The 12988-nt window shown below is 50.1% G+C and overlaps 1 protein-coding gene across 1 annotated transcript in view; it reads right to left on the bottom strand.

The window, feature by feature from the left end:
• The window catches only part of Papd7 (poly(A) RNA polymerase D7, non-canonical), a 35063-nt gene extending 22081 nt beyond the window's left edge, over positions 1-12982 (bottom strand). Inside the window, exon 1 of the mRNA XM_023706578.1 lies at positions 12838-12982. The gene's annotated coding sequence lies outside the window, so the exon portion shown is untranslated. The remainder of the gene's footprint in view (positions 1-12837) is intronic.
• Between the last annotated feature and the right edge of the window lie 6 nt (positions 12983-12988).

The following is a 12988-nucleotide window of genomic DNA, read 5'->3' as shown; positions in this document are numbered from 1 at the left end:
ACTAAATCTTGGAAACAACCCAAATGCCCATCAACTTAGGAATGGATAAAAATGATATGGTATTTTTACACAATGGAGTATTACTCAGCTAGTCAAAAAAAGATTATTTTGAGGCTTTTGTAGATAAATGGATGCAACTAGAGACTATATTGGTAAATGACATAAGTGAGACCCACATGTGTAAACACTGGATTGTGTCGTATGAAATCCTGAAAGAGTAAATGTAATCTGATTTACAACTGATACTGTGAAAGGGAAAGAATTTCTCAATGGGAAGGAAAAACTGGGATGAGGAAACTGACGAAAGAAGGGGAAAAGTTATGTATATATGCAGGGTAACTTGGATAATTGCACTGCTGATTTCTGCTGGCCTTGTGAAAGGAGCAATTAATGCTTAAACTTTTTTATTTTCATTCTCTTCATTTCTTATAATTTTTTGATGTTTTCTTCTGTTATAAATCAATTTTACATGTTTATATCTGGTAACCTAAACAACTGATTTGAAGATAACATTATGCAATATAGCAACCATTGCTGAATTTGTATTACCTTATTTAGTGAAATTCTGTCCTGTTTCTCGTGCTGTTTTTGACTATTTCGTATTCCCTCGCTGCTGCACACAGCACACCTTCCCCGAAGTCCGGCTGCCTCAGGGCTCAGCGCAGCATGGCTTGGTGCCTCAGTGGAAATACACCCACCCCTTGAGAGACAGGCTGTGCCACGCCACTGGGGCCTCCTCCTAAGCGGGCTTCTGCCTCCTGGGCAGGGGTCCCAAGACATGATGGGACGGCATTCAGGGGCTCTGGCTTTGTTGTGGAGTGCAGTAGGCGCTTTGCTCCTGTCTTAATACATTTTTCTCACTGCTGAGACAAAATATCTAACACCTAGAGTAAAGGGGGAAATTTTATTTAGCGTAGTCTGTGGAGGTTTCAGTCCATAACTGGCTGGCTCCAAGGCAGCGTGGCACAAGGGTGGGGGACAAGCCTCTTTCCGTCCTGTGTACTGCATTCAGTAGGCAAGTGTAGCACTCAAAGAACTAGGCCAAACCTGGTAGTGTAGTGGCCAGGCTTACTAATCACACACCGTTGACCCCAGAATCTCATACTTTAGATTCAGCCGCCTCTGAAAAAGCCCTGTGATTACATGAGGCTTTGGCGGAGCATCTAGACACCATAATGGCTCCGACCTGGGTGACTGCTTGGACTGGTGACTCAATGTGGCAACTGTACCAGAACCCTGGAGTGGAAGGGGTCTTTGGTTTTCTGGGCCAGGAGCAGGGGCGCAGATCCAAAGGACAGGGCTCTGTGGTTGGGACTGCTCGATGTGGGGACCAGGCTAGGAGAGGCTGGTTGGCTTTGTGGGGAAACTGTGGAGCAGACTCCTGAAGAAGGTCAAGGAGGCCCAGTGGGGTCTGCCCTCTGACATCAGGGGTGAGGTGAACGTGAAGCATAAAACTGGAATGTTAGCATTTTTTGTAGGCTATGGTTATAAAATCAATAATGTGCTCATTGAAGACAATTTGGAAAATACAAAAGAGAAAATACCCTTTGTCAACATTTGAGACGTTTGTTTCCATTATTTTTAGTAGTGCTTTAATTATATAGCAGATGTACCTTTCTGTATTTGTTTAAACCTAATTGTAGACAAGTGTTTCCTCTTGTCATTGAAACACTTTTATTTTTATTTGTTTTTTTTTTTGTTTGTTTGTTTGTTTGTTTTTTCAGAACCAGGGATTAAACTCAGGCCCTTGCGCTTGCCAGGCAAGCGCTTATTCTACTGAGCCATCTCCCCAGCCCAAACACTTTTATTTTTAATTTTTTAAAGACTACGAAACAGTATTTCTGTGAGTCTCATGCAGTGCAGGGGCTTCCCACAACCATACCCTGCCGTGTCTTCTTCCTAAGCCTTAGCTTTGTGCACTGAGGCAGCCAGACTTCAGGGAAGGTGCGCTGCGTGCCTCAGTGCACAAGGCTGAGGGTGAGTAAGAAGACGGCAGGGTGTGGATCGGGAAGCCCCTGCACTGCCACAAGACCCATAGACAGACTCAAAGCAAGCAGAGCCAGGAGCCAAGGAAGCCACCCTCACGCTGCCCAGAGGCAGACAAACCCCACAAGCAAGTGGACTCCTGAAGGACACAGCCAAAACCACCGCGGACCTCAGTCAGCAGTGCCCAGCGGCCACGAGCAGTAAGGAGGCCGCCCTGTGGCAGAGAGGACCACATGTGGATGCAGGGATGTCCAGGACAAGAATGTAAACAGGGGACTTCATCCTGCCTCTGATTCCTCCACCACCCTCCATCCAGAGGTGACATGCAACACAAGTGGTGCATGGTGAAGACTTGGACACTGTGGACTCCAGAGAACACAGCCCTATCCGCCCTTAAAAACCTGGCCTCTACATGTGCACAAGCACACCCACGCATGCACCACACACACGGGTGCACACAGGTACCGACAGCGTGGCATCCTGAGGAAATCCTGCTGGTGGCCACGAAGTCCACAACAGAGAACCAAGATCCACCCAAAGCCTCAAATGGGGCTTCAGAGAGGTGGACGCTGGCTCCCTGGGTAAGACCACACTGCTGTGTGCGTGCCCTGAACCTGCAGGACCCTCTGCCTATGTCCCCTTGCATGGAACACAGGGACACAGCACCCTCCATGGAGCTGCTGTACAGATTTAAGGATGCCACATGCACGAAAGACTAGGAACAGGGGCTGGCACTCCTCAAGGGCTTAGTAAATATTAGCAACCATAACTTCAGAACAAAATGTGAATGGGAGAGAGGAACGCTGCAACCAGGACGTAGGGAGACACTAAGAGGTTGATGTCAAACTACAGGGAAGTGAGCAAATCAAAGTGTAAGCCACGTTTCTGTACTTCGACATCACATTCATCCTCTTAGCCTCAGCAGGATCTCTGGGAAACCTGTATATCTCTTTGTTTTAAGCAAAATTAATAATTCACCAAATTTTACATGCAGGTAACATAGCTGTAATGGAGGTGCTTCTGCTGATCAATCTGCATATCCATCTGTGTGAGCTGGCCGTCTCTAATGGCAGTCAACTGATTGTACTTTGCTTATTTTGGGGTGGTGGGACTGAAAGATTTTTAAACTTCCCTTTTAAAAACAAGTGACCATCAGGCGTGGTGGCACATGCCTGTAATCCCAGCACTCAGAAGGCTGAGACAGGAGGATCATTTCAAGTTCAATACCAGCCTGAACTACAAGACCCTGTCTCAAAGAACAAACAAAACCCCCCATACATTAGTTTATAAAAATGGCATTTATTTTAAGCTTAGTATGAAGCTCTCTTAGAAATAATTTCTAACTCCACTCGGAATCATCTGCAACTTCAAAGCAGTTAACAGTGCCGGGCACAGGCATCAGCGGCTGTGCCACCCAACCTCTGCAGAAGGCCCTCTCACAGCAGGAGGCTGCCAGGGCCCTACTGGCCTGTCCGAGGGAAGCTGTTCTCACTCCCCTGAGGACATCAGGCTCCAGCTGCACAAGTCCAGGCCCAGGGCTTGACAGTGCATGATCTCTCCTGAGAAGCCGGGCGTCACTCCTCAGACCCAGAGGCTGAAACCCAGCGCCTCCCTGTGTGCCCTGAATCTGCAGCCCTCAGAAGGCACGCCTTGCCGCCGGGCTGCCTGGTTCCAACACCAGCTCAGCCCACAGCCATTTAATCTAGGAGCCGCTGCTGCAGGCTAAGCCTCCCTTTCTCTCCTGCGCAGTGGGCAGCAGTGCTGCACAACTACAGCAGCTGCTGCACCATAGCGCGAGAGCAGTGCCTGGCCTAGCGACAGAAAGGTGGAGCCGGCAGTGAGGTGGTACTGGTGCTGGAGGCCACTGTCAGCTGGGACACCAGAGCGGTGGCAACCACCTGTTAAGGGAGGTGAGCGGTGAGACCTCATCCCCAACCCCACGCCTCTCTGATTCCACAACTTCCTCACTCTACAACTGACCACCCTAAGATGCTCCCTGAATCCCACAGGCCTCAGCTCCCCACAGCCCCCGGATGCTGCGCTTCTGCGGGGCACACTGCAGTCCTTCAGTGCGCACTAAGCACGGCGCTCTTTCTGTGCTCCTGCTTGTACTCGCGGTATCTGTCAGTCTCTGATGAATCAGCCCTCACCAGAGCTGTGAGCAAGTTCTGCAGGGTAACCCGCAGCTATACTTGAAGTTTCATTGCATTTCCCACACTATGTGAGGGAGCTTCAATTTTTTGGATATCACTTTACAGTTATCCTTCAATTTTTAAAAACTTGTGCTGCCTGAAGTGAGAAAGGATGCCTGTTACTAAGGCTTTTACTGTGCTTCCCTAAGGCTCCCACCTCTGACAGTTCCCTAGTTTCTGCTCCCGGCTCTTGTGGCAAATGCTCTGGCCCACTCTCTGGAGTGCGGGTGAGGTGCATGGACCTTCCCAGCCAGGAATCTAGTGTGGGAGCCTCAGACACATTATTTTCGAAGGGGCCCTGGGGAAAGATGCTTGCATCTCCAGAGGATTAATGTTTCTCTCTTTAAAATAGATACTATCTAGCAGGACTGAGCACACAGATAAGGCGGCTGATGAAGCAGGTCTACTGCTTCTGCTTTGCTCTTGGTGGTCATCAGACAAACTGAGAGGCTCCAGCTCAGCAAATGCCCCACTTGCCTTGCAGCTTCAAAGGATACAGCACATGTAGGTATCCTGGCTGCCCCTCCAGGCTACACCCAGCGCAGGACAGCAGAGGCTCCTTCCTGTCATAGTGGGATGGTGACATCCAGGAGCAGGGCATCCTCCCAGCAGGCCCAGGCCCACAGCCTCAGACTGATTTCTCTGGGAAGAGTGAGGAGCAGGAAACCAGAAGGCCCTCCTTCAACACACTGTGACAGGTCTGCCAGTGCTGTGGTCACCTGCCTCCCCTGGCAGAGGCTCCCACACTGGGCACTGGGGCCGCAGCAGCACTGGACCAACACTCACCGGCGTAGCTCTCTCTGCCAGATCACGTCAGCCTGTCTGGGCTGAGCTTTCTGTCTGGGAAGAAGAAAAATCATTCACTTCACAGCTATGCTGAGGGAACTAAGGGGGAAAGCCCTGAAGATCACCGGGTGCATAAGCCACTGGCACTAGTGGCTGAGGAAACTGCCCAAACAGGGAAGGGACAGCACCAGCCACTGTCCCTTGCCTGCAAGCAAAAGTAGCAGGATCCATGGCTGGTGCTGCGCCAGACAATCCTCATGCCTTCCAAGTTGTTCCATGTTGCACTCTGCCTGTGAACCCATTTTATGCTGTATGCTTTACTGAAATAACAGTCTCTGAAAAGAATTTGCATTAGAAACACAATTTCTAGAGCTTTCTGAGGGTGACTTGCTGAACAACACAGTTTTTACTGCCATCTGAGTTTCAATTTTTGCAACTGTTACTCAATCAGACTGTGTGTTTCAAACAGAATATAAGATTACACCAGCTCAGCACTGTCCAAATATACAGGCATTTAAATTTTAATTAAAATTAAAGAACATTAAGATTCCATCCTTCGGCCACATCAGCAGGCATCACGCCCAGTGGGTGCTCCACTGGACAGCACAAATGCAGCCCTCCCCACCTTCTCAGAAAGCTCCTTGGGAAGCTCTTCCAAACGGCGCTGCTCTAGAGGCCTGCCGACTGCTCCCCACCCGTTTGTGTTTTCCTGCACCATCTACACAGCACTATGTTAGAAGCTGCAAAAAGCCGGGGAAACAACACTGCACGTCTTTCACCGCATCTATGAGCACAACATAAACAGATGAAGGCTTGCACACCCACCCCAGCAGCATGTACACCCCGAACAGCACCGGGTGACTCTGTGGCGAGATTCTTACTCAGAGACTACAGGACAGATGCAACGGACACACCACTTAGATACTACGAAACACGAGGGTATCGCTCGACAGAGAGGTAGTATTTCCAGAATACCCACAACAGCACACGGGGCTCTGCCTGGGCCTGTCCCTCCCCCACCCTCTCCTCACTCAGAACCTTTAGTCTGCAGTGTTTCCAAAAGAAAAGCTTTGGCCTGAGCAAGAAACTCGTCTGTACTTTCAAAAGCCGAGAGAAAGGCTCTTCCTGTTGGCAACATGAGGAACCTAATTTTTGGTTTCAATTTCCTCAGAGAAGAGAGGACAAAAGAGAAGGAGCAGCAGCCTTTTGAGCTCCTCAGAGCAAATCCCAAAGTACTTCCAAGTTTTCTTTCTGTGAGATGCTCTGCGACGTGGACTCCCCATCTGGGGAAGCTGAGACCCAGAGATCAGAACCAAGGTGAAACTCGCTAACAGGAGACCCATGACTGTACACGTCCAGTGCTGGGAAAGAAGTCTGGGACAAAACACCCACGGAACATGACTTTTCGTTTTTCTTAAACTACCACAACCTTGTATCCTTCAGACCAACAAGAGTCCAGAAATGATTTGAGATCCTTCACATACAGAAGGACACAAAACTACCTACGTTTCGTAGTTATCACCCAGGACGCGCACACCAACCATCATCCACATGACAGCTCCCGGCGCAGCACCACGTGGGCACAGCAGCCAACTTGAAAAGAACACAAGCCAACAAAGCTGTTGCTGTAGTCCAGTACTCTGGGAGGCTGAGGCAGAAGGATCATCGATTCCAGCCCCACCTGGGCTACTGACTGAGACTCTGCCTCAAAATAAAAGTGTTAGGAGCTGGCCAAATAGCTCAGCTGATTAAAGGCCTGTAAGCAGACACAGGGGCCGGGGATTCAATCCCCAGGCCTGCTGTGCTGGCCCTGTCCCCGGGGCGCACTGAGACAGCCACTGAGACGAGGCATGTTGGTGAACGCCTGTAATCCCAGCACTTGGGAGGCTGTAAACAGGAGAATCGCTATGAGTCTGATCTAGTAGTGAGATCACTATTGTAGACCCTTCTCTACAATACAGAAAGAAAAAAAAAGAATGGTAGGGCCAATGAGATAGCTCAGTGGAATAAGCCCTTGCTTAGGCAAGTGCAGGGACTAGGGTTCGATCCTGGGCACCACATCCCGCACCGGCACTGCCCCCCAGGCACACTGAGCCAGCCACCAAGACCAGGCATGATGGTGCACACATGTAATCCCAGCACTGGGGAGGCTGAAAACACGAGGATCAGTATGAGTCTGAGCTGCACAGTGAGATCCTGTACCAAATACATTAAAAATAATAACAATAATAAAAGAATGTTACAAGGCCTGAAGTATAGCTAAGTGCAAAAGCCCTAGATTCACAGCTGCTACTGGCTGTTAGCAAAGGGCTACCCAGGGCCACAGTTGACCACAGGTGACCAGGACACTTCACAGCTGGCTCAGTGATAGACAATTCAGCAGCAAACATTCCTAAGTGCCTTTGCTTTCATGAAAATTCATATTAATTTTATAAAGAGTTGAACCTATACCAGGATGCCTTTGAAGTACAGTGACAATTTTTCTCAGTGCTTTCCAGTTCTGCCTTCCCTATTACAGGGCATAAAACAGGTTCCACTGCTCTCTGGGAAGGCAAGCAGATAAACTGCAGCAGACCAAGTACCTCAGAATCAACAGCCAACTTTTTAAAACACTTAAACACCCCAGTCTGCCTAAGCATGTGGCTTACACATACTACATGGCCTGCCACCCATGTTAGCACGGGAAACAGGTAGGATGGAGCATGGAGGCTGAGGGAATGAGAGAGTAGCAGCATGGTCTCCAACTGGGCACTAACTCCCTTGGGAGGGGCACCAGCACTTAAGGGTCCCAGAGGCAGCACAGAGCGTCACCAGCAACAGAAAAGGAGGAGTTCCCCGAACCAGCCAAGGCAGGAGTCGCTGCGCGAACGGCACTTTTCAATCTCTATGTTTTCATGTAGTCACACAGCTTGCCTGTTAACTGTTCTCAAGAGATTTTACAGAGCAGTCATCCACAAACGTAAACTAGTACAACCACCATAAAAATCAATATGAAGATTCCTCAAAAAACTACAGCTAGGAATCCTCTTCAACCTGGCTCTCCCACTTCTAGGTTTCTTGCCAAAAGAGTTAAAGACATCATATTACACTACCTGTGTGTACAAAAGCATAGTTCACGCAAGCTAAACCTTGGAAGCAGCCTATATGTCCATTAACAGATGCCTAGTGTCATGAGAAAGGATACACTTAGCGATCTGTAGGAAAAGGGCCTGGAGACCGTAACATTAAGTGACATAACCAGACATACAAACTTAAATATTGCGTGGTTTCTCTCATGTGTGAAACACAAAATCTAAGTAAATGAAGAAATGGGAGCTAAGGCAGATCTTGGCACATGGGCAGGGGGCTGAGATGGGAGGACAACACGAGTGACGATGCTCGGCACCTGCACCCCTCCGCACACTGACTGCGACTGCTGTGACTGCAAGCACACACTCATAACCATCCAAAATAAATAGAAATTAGGAAGACAAGCCCACCCCAGGAGGCACAGAAGATTCCCACTGCTTTCATGGCCATTCTGGCTCCCTTCTGTGGTAACAATAAGCCAGAGGACGGGGCTGGCACAAAGCAAGAGTGACTGTGACACACTGGAGTCCAGCCCAGAAGGGCAGGAGGGGCTACGCACAGCACCCCACACCTGTGTCCAGGGCAAAGGAAGCCTGCCCACAAGAGCACCATGCGTGTGGTCCTCGAGATGGTCTCCAGGATCAGGTCAGATTACTCCGTGCCATTGAGGCAGGCAGGCCTGGGTGGGGCTGGCAGCCCCACACACTGCAGAAACAGGTGGCTTCCTCCAGCCAACAGGACCCCATCAGAGACAAGAGGCCCCATGCCGGCTTGAAGGTGGAAGAGGCTGTGAGCCAAGAAATGCAGGTAGCCTGAAGCTGCTGGGAGCAGCCCCAGCAGCCAGCAAGGAACTGGGGACCTGTCAATTCATGGAAATGAATCCTACCAAGAAGGGGACTGGCATGAGACAGGGTAAGAGGTAGGGCCCTCAAGACTGTGATGCTGGATTGGATGCCCGCCACAGGCCAGGGCGAGGGCCGGGGCTGCCTTACTAGGACACGTGCTCCATGGGGCAGGCCATCTGCCTGCCCTGGCTCAGGAGCCTCACTTCTGCCACAGCAGCTTTATGGGAGAGGTGGTTTCCCAGCGGACTCAGCTTCAGGAAAGAAAAAAAGAAACTGGCCTGAGGCTCAGCACACGGCCCCCGAGGCCAGTGCTCAGGATGAGGCTGCAGCTCTGGGGTCACCTGGGGCCTTCCTCCTACCACCTGAGTGAGTTCTGTCTGTACCACCAAGATCAAGTTCATGAATCTAAACATCTCAGCTTATTTCTGTAATGACAGCTCTTTTGCTCACTCCACAATGAGAAAATCTGATCCTAAACCGTTGCACCTAATCAAGAAACAAGTATTTACTTCCCACCAAAGTTGATACTGACCCTTCTCCCACTGCCACTTATAGGACTCCACTCAATCTACAATCCCATCAGTGGCCAGAGAGAAGGTCTGAGACTTTCCTGAGTTCAATCCCTGGTACCACCAAAAAAAAAAAAGAAAAAGAAAAGAAAACTATTTCTGGAGAGATAGCTCAGTAGAATAAGCACTTGCCTGAAATATAAACCCTAAAATTATGAAATTTTTCCTTTAACGTTATTCTAAGAAAAACTAAGCCACAACCAAGTGTCATTTCTAGCAGCACTGTGTTCCCACCAAATACGCATACCAGCAAGATCAACAGGATCTGCTCCATCCTCCTCAGCAAGGGCATTACTCCATTTTTTTGTAGAAACCTTAAACAGCACGTGCCAGTCTGCTCAACATTCATCCTGGCCCCCTTGGGGAGGGTCATTGGGCCCCCACCTGAGTCAGCCATCCTAACAGCATGGGTCCCAGATTCTCCGGAGGCAGGATGTGGCCTTGAGCAGCTCTCCAGCCAACTCCTTCAGCTGCAGTACAGCCAGCAGCAGGGGCCTCGCTTTAGGTTCCCCTGTGCAGACTGGCGGGGGTACGATGGGCAGGAACGGGCAACAGGATGATTCAGTGGGTGGAGTGTCTGAGCACGAGCAAATTACCTCAGTGGTCAGTGCAGCAGGAAATATCTGGGCAGTGCGATCATGCTTGCTGCCCTCGCCAACCTGCTACCTTCAGTGTCAGATGAACCCAGCAAGCACCCTTTGTGGAGGATCACACAGTTCTCCTACCCACCCCTTGATGGCCGGCCACATAGAGGGAAAGACAGAAAGGCAAGTGGATTGGAGACAGCGCCCGAGCCTTCTGCCATGCCCATCCAAAGAACCTCGTGAGGATGTTCTAGAGCAGGTTCTGCTGCTCTACTGTGGGTCCCTCAATGCAGGCCAGAGGGTAGGGGCATGGGAGGGATCCCACTGCTTGTGCTCCTCAGTAACCTGTGTGGCACAGCAGGGCCCACGTTGAAACACTGGCCACATCCTACAAATCCATCAAATCCACATGAGACAGCTTCTCAGGCAGCAGACAGGGGCAGAATCACTGTAGTGGACAGTAAGAATGGTCAAAGCACCCGTATAAAGGGAGCTACACACACTGCCACACCGTAGGCATGCTGAGGGACCACACCTGCATGTGTCGAGCCCAGAAGTGATGCCAGCTAGGGCACAAGCTGCAGGAACCTGCTGGGAGTGGGCTGACAAGGACCTGAGGTCACGTGTCCATCCTCTCTCATGCAAGACTGCTTTACCTTCAACCTCATGGGAGGTTCCCAAAGCCACTGGGACTGCCCAGGGCAAAGTAAGGGCACCAAAGGATGAGGGGGTCAGAGGTTTGAATACTGGACAGAGGAAGTGACCAGAGCCACCACATCTCTTAGTCAGCAGTGCAGGCAGAGAGCACACCTCCCACTACACCAACACCTCCCAACTTTTCGAAGCATTTAGCTAAAACTGAAATAACAATCCAAGTCAGCAACAACTCCACAACACAGGAAGCACCAAGCAAAGTTGCCAAAGGCAGGCTGCCACACAGGCCACTAGGCAGGGACCCTGGAGTTCAGCAAAGGAAGAGGATTCAAAGAGCGTGATGATAGCTCCTCCCTCCTAGGATGAGGGAGCAAGCCAGGCCTAGGAGCATCAGAGACCCCTTTTAAGCCCTAAGCTACACTGCCTCTGAGCTGAACTGCACAGGTGGGAAGGACTCATGGAGGAGAGGGAGATGTCCAAGGAGGACTGGGAGGCAACTGAACCTAATCAAAACCCTAGCAGAGCTGACAAAAGTCCTCATCCCATTGGCTGTATTGGGAAAGGGTGCTAGCATGATAGGAGGGCATCAAGATACCAACCTGTTGAAGGGAAAGAATGAGGAATGGAGAGAGGGGTGGCATTTGACCAATGACTGCTGTGGCAGGAGCAGAGATGGGAGCCAGCTAGTCTGCATACCTGGATGGCCACTGTTATGGGGCACTTGGACGAATCCCAAGTTTCAGGGTAAGGATCAAAACCATACATTTCCCACACCGACTCTACTGGAGATCCTGCTGCAGAACCTGGCCTGCAGTGGCTCACACACCAATGAAAATAACCTGCACAACGCAACTGAGGCGGACTGGAAGCCTTCAAGTTATAGAAACTCCAGAAGCCCAAGCAGCATGCACAGAGCCAGGTGGGGATCCCTGCTCCTGGAGTACAATTCTAGACAGTCAGCAGCTAAAACACAGACTTAAAGCCTAGACCAGATTTTGGGGTTCCATCAAAGGAACACTGAGTCTGCTGTGGTTACCTAACACACCGGAAACTTCAACTCACCAAGTGGTGCCCTAGGTTCTCAGTGTCCCACCTCAGCAAACACCCTCCCCACCACCTGCCTCAGACAGCACCACGTGGAGAGAGGACAGAGAAAGCTGAGCAGACCGAGGCACACTCAGGCCCCCTGGAATTAAGAAAGTAACATTTCTACTTAACCAGGTGAAACAAGTTGCAGAATGGCTAGTAATATACACTTTAAACTGGTAACAACTTAGGTGATTCCAAGTTCTTCAAAGGGGAAATAAACGGAAGTAAGCAAACGAAAGTTCACTTTCAGAAGAAATCCCAATGCAGAGCCATCAGAGGACTTCTATCATCTGTGATAATCACTCTAATACTTTGGGAAATCCTTCAAGCCCATTTAAATTGCCAGAAATTGGGCAAGCAAAGCTCATGACTTAAGTTTTGAAACAGGTATACAAGATTACTTTGTATCTCAAAACTTAAGAAAGCAGGAAAGGCAAAGAAGCTGGTTAACAGCACCACACCTGGGCAGCCTCACCTGGGACTACTACAGCTTCCACCTTCTTCCCCATTTCAATTTTTTTCATTCCTTTCAGTCTCTAGGACACCCAACTTGCGGGGACCTTCGAAGGCCCTATAGGCTGATGTGTAAATATTTTAAAATAAACTTGTATGTACTTACACTTTAGGAGATGCAATAAATAGATCTTAATTTGGGGAGTGCTATTAGCCAAGCTTGCAACTACTGCAAAATGAAGTGAGGTACCTGCATTTCTGCCCAGGATTTAAGCGTAGTCTATTACCCCACTCGACTCACAAATCCCGTCTCGCTACAATATCTCTGATGGTTAAACTGTATCACTCCCAAAAACCTACTGATCATTTAAAGTGGCTTTCTGCACAAGGAAAAAAGTTACCGTTTTACCTTCAACCTCACTGACGCTCCTGGCAATACTTAAAATATGCCGCGGTTAGGTTTATGCGAAACCACACCCATGTACACCCCACTTTGACAAGGGATCCCTAACTTTCCTACATGGGGCAAGAGCGCACCCAGTGCCCTTTCCGGCCTCAGGAGGAGGAAGCGGATTTGCAGGGAGCCAGGCCCGCGGCCCGGCGCACTCACCCCTGGATGCCCGGGCTGTACACGCGGCTCTTCCACGGCGTGCCGGGCCGCGGCGCCTGGGCCTCGGGGCCCCCGCCTTCCAGAGCGGCGGCGCGGCTGCCAGACAGCAGGTAGTTGAGGCCGTAGGTGCTGGCCTTGTTCTCGCGTTTCC

This window comes from Octodon degus, unplaced genomic scaffold, assembly GCF_000260255.1.
Source record: "Octodon degus isolate 3935 unplaced genomic scaffold, OctDeg1.0 scaffold00008, whole genome shotgun sequence".
Taxonomy (NCBI): Eukaryota; Metazoa; Chordata; class Mammalia; order Rodentia; family Octodontidae; genus Octodon; species Octodon degus.
This window is presented reverse-complemented; position numbering and strand designations above follow the sequence as displayed.